General features: G+C 30.3%; 1 long non-coding RNA gene across 2 annotated transcripts; it reads left to right on the top strand.

Moving 5' to 3' along the window:
• On the top strand, positions 1-2,762 carry LOC130510965 (uncharacterized). Of its 2 annotated transcripts, none has more exons than XR_008944751.1 (5): positions 1-313; positions 1,325-1,803; positions 1,906-2,017; positions 2,147-2,202; positions 2,393-2,762. It is a non-coding gene; the product is annotated as an uncharacterized LOC130510965 (long non-coding RNA). The 2 variants fall into 2 exon arrangements; XR_008944757.1 differs by having other exon boundaries at positions 1,325-1,776; positions 2,393-2,761.
• Positions 2,763-6,861: the final 4,099 nt, after the last annotated feature.

Raw genomic sequence — 6,861 nt, 5'->3', positions numbered from 1 at the left:
GTACCTGCATCGTTTCTTTCATGCAATGTTGGGGGGCTAGATTTTTATCAGAACTAGGTTCTAGGCTTCTAGTTGTGATAGCTATTGTAGGGTATGCTCCACCTTTTTGGAGTATTCTTCTATCCTCTCTTTTCAATATTTAGATTTTCGAGATGATTACTGGATTAGTTGTGGGAGTATTGCTGTTTTCCTAGGCTGTATATATCTCTGCAATCTGCCTCTGCATGGCTTCGAGCTAGACTTGTAGTTCTATTTCAATAGTAGTGGCCAATGGTTGCTAAGGCTCACTTTTGGGCATCATCACGTATTCCTGGTTATTCCTCTCTCTCTCTCTCTCTCTCTCTCTCTCTCTCTCTCTCTCTCTCTCTCTCTCTCTCTCTCTCTCTCTCTCTCTCTCTCTCTCTCTCTCTCTCTCTAGTGCCTGGCTCTTAAAGTAAATTTAAGTACGGCTCTTTGTGATACTACAAAAAAAGAAGTGAAGCGATTGAACAAGGATGAAAGATCAAATGTAGTGATTTATTGATTACTAGGGTCGGCCCGGACTACGCCCGTTTTTCACTTAAATTTAAATTTTGATTATATATTTAATATGTTTAGATCAATATATAAGATTTAGAATCAATTATAAAAATAAGTAGCTATAGAAAAATATAAAATAATTTAATATCAGTCATTGCACTTGTTTTACACAATTCAAAAATTTTTGTATCCAATTTTTTTTGTTATTGGAAATTATATAGAAAGTGAAGAGAAGAATGAAAAAAACAATCCCCTTACTATTATTTGAGGAGACCACTTATGAAAATAACTTTTTGCCCATGTGTTTATTACATGTGTGCCATTTCTTATGTGGCATCTCCACATTTCATCTCACACCAATTTTTCAAAAAGCCCATCCTTGCCTAGAACATTTACATCTCATGCCATTGTAGTGCACATATGTTATAATCAATGCTTTTGATGTGCTATACGTGATGTGCATATATTTAATGTCCAATGCTATATAGTTAATGTCGAACAGATTTTCTCTTCTATTAAACTTTTTTATGTTTATAAATTCTTCCTCGCAGAAAATGTTCAACGTATTATAACTTTTATATTATACCCAATGCTTTTTTATGTATATATATATTATACCCAATGCTTTTTATGTATATATATATAAATTTTATGTTAGTATCAGCATTATAACTTCTATCCAAGAACATATATATATATATTAAACTTTTGTATGTTTATAAAATATTTGATCCAAGAACATATATATATTTTTGATCCTAAAACATATATATTTATATTTTTTGATCCAATAACATATATATAGGAATGTCAAATGGACCTGTGGACCGCGGGGCAGGCCCGTTTAAACCTGTGGCGGGACGGGTTTGGGCCTAAGGATTGTCATCCCGCAACGTTGCGGGCTTCGCGGGAAAGAGCTTGTGCGGGATGGACCTTTTGCGGTACGGGCCTAGATAGACCGCGGGATACCCAAAAGTCCCGCATCTTCTTCGCTTCTCATTTCCTCCGCCACCTGAAAAACAAAAGAGAGAGAGAGAGCGAGAGGAAGGCGACTCGGTGCCACAAGAAACGGAGTTCCGGCCATGGTTTCTTCATGCATGATGCCTCTGATCTACCATTCGCCTTCTATCTCCTCAGGTGAAACTTCTTGGAGCCATAGCAAGAAGATCCATTTCCGGCCATGGTTTCTTCATCGACGGTGGTCCTGGGCTCTCCTGCTTCGATCATACACCGGAACTTCTCCTTCACTGCATGCATGTTCGTTTTCTTCTCCATTTCTCCTCTGTATGTACTTATAATTTTTTAAAAAATTGTTATTGATCTATGTAGTTACTGATTTTTTTTTCTTTTTGTAGTCTAACAGTTTGACTTGGTTTAACTTTTTAGGTGTGTTCACCACTGGAGCTTCATTGCTTCTTATAGATCCAACGCATGAGCTTGATATGTTGTAAGATCCACCACCTAATGACTACACCTTGTTTGTCTATGTGTCGGTTAGGTTAGTTAAAATTTTAACTTAAAACCAGTGTCCTAATGTGTATTCGTTAAGTCTCTATTTCGGTTAGATTTAAGATTCAACTTATGCTTGTTTTGTGTTCAGTGTATGATTAGTGTTTTGTTTTTGTAGGTGAAAAGAATAGACAAGACAGAGTTGAAACTACAAAGCGAACAAGTAGGTGAATGGTGATGACAATAGCATTTGGTTTTTTATGAAATTATGAGTTATGTTTTGATTAAAAAAAAATAATTGTGTCTTGAACTCTTCATTCTTGATCGTGTATAACAGGAAATTTGAAATATCCTAATGATGCTTTGAAACATAAGTATTTGCTACATCTGTTACGTACTGATGTCCCAAACCTATATGTTGCAGATTGAAGTTATCCCGCGGGCCGGCCCGTTTGTAACAGGACTTTAGGCGGGACGGGATTGGGCCGGGGCTTTGGAGTACCGCAGCCCGCGCGGGACTGGACCGCAATGAACCGCAAATCGACGAGCCCGCTGCAGTCCGGGACAGGACGGGACGGGACGACCTGTTTGACATTCCTACATATATATATATATATATATATATATATAAATATAATGCTCATATTTTATTACACATCCATCATTTCGTGAAAAAACTAATTTTTATACTTTTGTATTGTTATAATACAATGAAGGCATAATGTAGAGGGATTAAATGATACAATAAATGTCATTATTGAATATGAACGTTTCGGTTATGATTGATTTATGTTAAGTCCGTAATCAGATCGTACATTATTATTGATTTATGTTTCTTGATTGATATGATAAAGCATGATTGATATGATTACGGATTTAAATTTTAATGTTTCATATTTGAGGTTACCATATTTATAAAAATAATGTAACATCCATCATTTTTTATGTACATATATATATACATTTGATCCTAGAACATATTTATTTTATATTACATACATATATATATTTTTGATCCTAGAATATATATATTTTTAATATAATTCTCATATTTTCATACTCATCCATTATTTCGTGAAATTTTTTTTTTTTTACTTTTGTATTTTGTTATAATACAATGAAGGCATAATTTAGAGGTATTAAATGATACAATAAATGTCATTTTTGGATATGAAATCTCGGTTATGATTGGTTTATGTTAAGTCCGTAATCAGATCGTACATTATTATTGATTTATGTTTCTTGATTTTCCTGAATATGAAATCTCGCAAAGAACATATTGATATGATTAACGATATTTCTTTTAATGTTTAATTTTTGAGGTTACCATATTTATAAAAAAAAATTTAACATCCATCATTCCGTCATTAACAATTATTTGATGTTACCATAATTAAAAAAAATATTTGTCAAATTTGTTATAAAAGGAAATCCAGGTGAGTAAATTATGTCTTTTGTTTTCTTATAAACACTCTTTCTCACATTTCGTTCATACCCAACAAAAATGGATGTCTTCTGTTTTGTGTCTTTCAAAAATATTCTAGATGGATCGCGTAATCCTCATATTCTGATTGGTAATTCAATTTTTTATGTTCATGAAGTATCAAATATTGTTTTACTAGCAGCGTATTTTTGTATAGTTGTCGTACTAATCCATTTTGGTTATCATAGATGTCATCGGACATGTTGTGCAAGCGGGTCGCATTCAGATGTTTTCTGTTAATGGAAAAGTTATCCCGAAGATTTTATTGCTAATACGTGATGCAGAGTAAGTTCCGTTTAAAAACCATATTCAAATTTTTGTCACATAGTTGATATTTTACAAAAAAAGTAATTGGATACACTTGCTCTATTATAGATTATTAATTTTTTTAATTTTCAATGGTCTCTCAGTGATGTCCGTCTTCCAGTTATACTGTGGGGAAATGTCGCCACTGATCTCAACAGTGCTATCCAGCTACGTCTTGGTCGTCCTATTATCTTGGTCATGAAGTCAATGGCTATTAAAATGGTTAAAGGTACATGAAAATATGAGTGGAGATACATCAGACTATATGTAGATTATACACTTTATTTTTATTCGAATTTATAAACATTAATATTATTGTGTCAACCTTTCGTAGAAGATCGTTCTTTGTCGAACACACTCGACATGTCCTATGTGCAGATAAATCCCAACATGGCAGAGATTGAGGAATTCAAGGCACAGTAAGTACCTATATGTTAAAAAACATATTAAAAAGGAAGTTTAGTAGGAATCTTAAGAGGCCATGAATTGATTCAACGGAGATTTGGTTTTATATCGTTTGTTATATTTGTAAAATTTTGTTCTTTTTATAAAAGTCATTAGTTACGTGTATATTAATCTATATGTTATATTCAAAAGTTAAAGACTTTTATAGTACGTGTTTTACGTATTTTTACTTCATCTCAATCTCTTTCTAACTAAATTTGGTATGCAATTCGATATGTTTGACTAAAATAAAAAAGGTTGTTGTTTCCTATAATATATTACAAATCATAATCATGTCATTATGATAATAGTCATCACCGCTGTAAATTTAATTAATTTCTTTTACTAATTCAAATTTGATCGTAATTTATGCAATACCAAAAAAATAGGAAACTGAAATATGCAATCATCATAATGAATTTTGGTTTTGTTTAATATAGAAAAGTTACTATAAATTTATTTAAATTCTCATAACTAATTAAAAATCACACACAAAATTCATTATTAAAAAATTTTTTTTTAAATAAAAAAAATCTAACCAATTACACAAGTTATAAATTACTCTTATAGATTTACTTCCTTAAAATTTACTTCAATTACGGCTAAGCAATCACACAAGTTTTTTAAAAAATCAAAGCTTACCTTATATAAACATGGATAATGTTCTTCGATATTTCATTATAAACATGTAATATTTGTAACTATAATTTTTACTTTTCTAATATCTATAGTTTAAAAGTTTTAATTTTTATTTAGTCATTCACTCCGCGCAGGGCGCGGGTACCACCTAGTTAAATTTGTATTTAGCTGGTTGAATTGTAGATATGTTTCATTTCACTTAAAGTTATTTATAACGTTTGTTTCTAATTAGTCTCTAAATAATTTAATGATTTAATGGACTTGTTCCCCTTAAATTATTCCTTTTTTTTTATCGAGGAGACCTTTGTAAGTTATAAACTTATAAGTTTAAAATGAATTCATATCAACAATTTATATTGTATTTAACTCAATTTGATCGTTTTACTTTCCGAACTTAAAAACTGAAAGAGCGGGTAATCTATACTAATAAAGTTGAGTTTTTTTATCTCTTTAGGGGGAAAATGCCATGTGGCATTCTCCTTTTAATAATTAAATTTTTTTCTCAACTCCATTTAATGTGTTTTGGTGTTAATTGTGATTATGTGTTAGTTTATTTTTGATATTGACAATTTATTGCAATGATGTTTTAATTTTGGATTGAAAGTTTAATTTATTATGAATTTTATGTCTTGGTTTTTTTAGATTTCATAACTCTTATGTTACATATTTTTTAAAAATACTTTAAACTATTTCTTAATATTTTGTATGTCAAATAAAAATACAAAAATGGAAACTAAAGTTAAGTATTTTCAAAAAAAAATTAAACATAAAATAGATACATATCTAAACTATTACTTTATGTTTGAAAACATTTAAAATATTAACTTTAGTTTTTATATATTTATTTTCATAGCTAATATATTATTATATAATAAAACTAATTCATTTACTAAACCGCGGTTCACCCACTGTTGATGCAATAATCCAGAGATCCGGTAAATCGTCCGGTTTAATGTCCGGGTCGGATGTCAAAACACTGGTTTATAGGGTTTCTTTGTATTTGATGTTGACGATAGAGAATGGATCCTCTACGATTCTCCTTCTTTAACGCAATCGACGTAACCGTCATATAATCAATCTAGAAATTCCACTCATCCCACTCTAAAGATGTTTAGTAATTGATGGCGATTCAAGTCCAAAAGACTAACATTTGGTCTATTGATATTGACACATAAACTCTATGGTATCTTCCCATGTTACACTATACAATGAAACCAATAACTTCTCTGATCCATGCTATCCGTGTTTACATTTTAAAAACCGTGAACATGATTAATATAATCTTAAAACTTAACTAAAAAAAGAATCATTACTTCCATCTGAGAGAAATTTAAAAAAGTTGTCTGGTTGCTAAAGTTATTTAAAATTAATGTAAACCACACACCACCTTCACCATTAATCTTTTGCACCACACTAACCATTTATTGTCAAAACCATTACTAAATGCAACAAGCCAGCAAGCCTGAATGTCACATATAGTTAGAAATTGTCTTTCTCATGATCGTTATAGATGCTAACATCTCATTTACTAATTAACAAATTGACTTCTTACTAGGAAGATTTGGTGAAATTGTTCCATTCCGGTTAAAATAGAAGTTTCCATTAAATAGAGGAGTTTAGGAACCATTTATAGTTTTTAGATAAAAAACATATTTAGATTCATATTAAGATTCGTTGATATTCTAAATAAGGATGGACAAACAAGAATTTTGTTATAAACACACACAAAATCTTTCATTATAAGAAAACTAATATAGAAAATAATTTTATGTTTTTTATTTTAAGATACATTTTTTTGAGAGACCTTGAAACCAAAGTAACACATACAACTCACACCTCTATATTTTAAAAATCAACATGGTAATTTTAAAAATATATATTAGATACTCACAATTATTTTACCAAAAATTGACACTTCACCCTTATTTTTTATAAAATTTATAAAATTTGAAATGTATTCCTTCTTTCTATTATTTGAACTAAATATATTAGTAAAAGTTTTATAATTCATATATAATTAT

This window comes from Raphanus sativus, chromosome 1, assembly GCF_000801105.2.
Source record: "Raphanus sativus cultivar WK10039 chromosome 1, ASM80110v3, whole genome shotgun sequence".
In the NCBI taxonomy this organism is placed as follows: Eukaryota; Viridiplantae; Streptophyta; class Magnoliopsida; order Brassicales; family Brassicaceae; genus Raphanus; species Raphanus sativus.
This window is presented reverse-complemented; position numbering and strand designations above follow the sequence as displayed.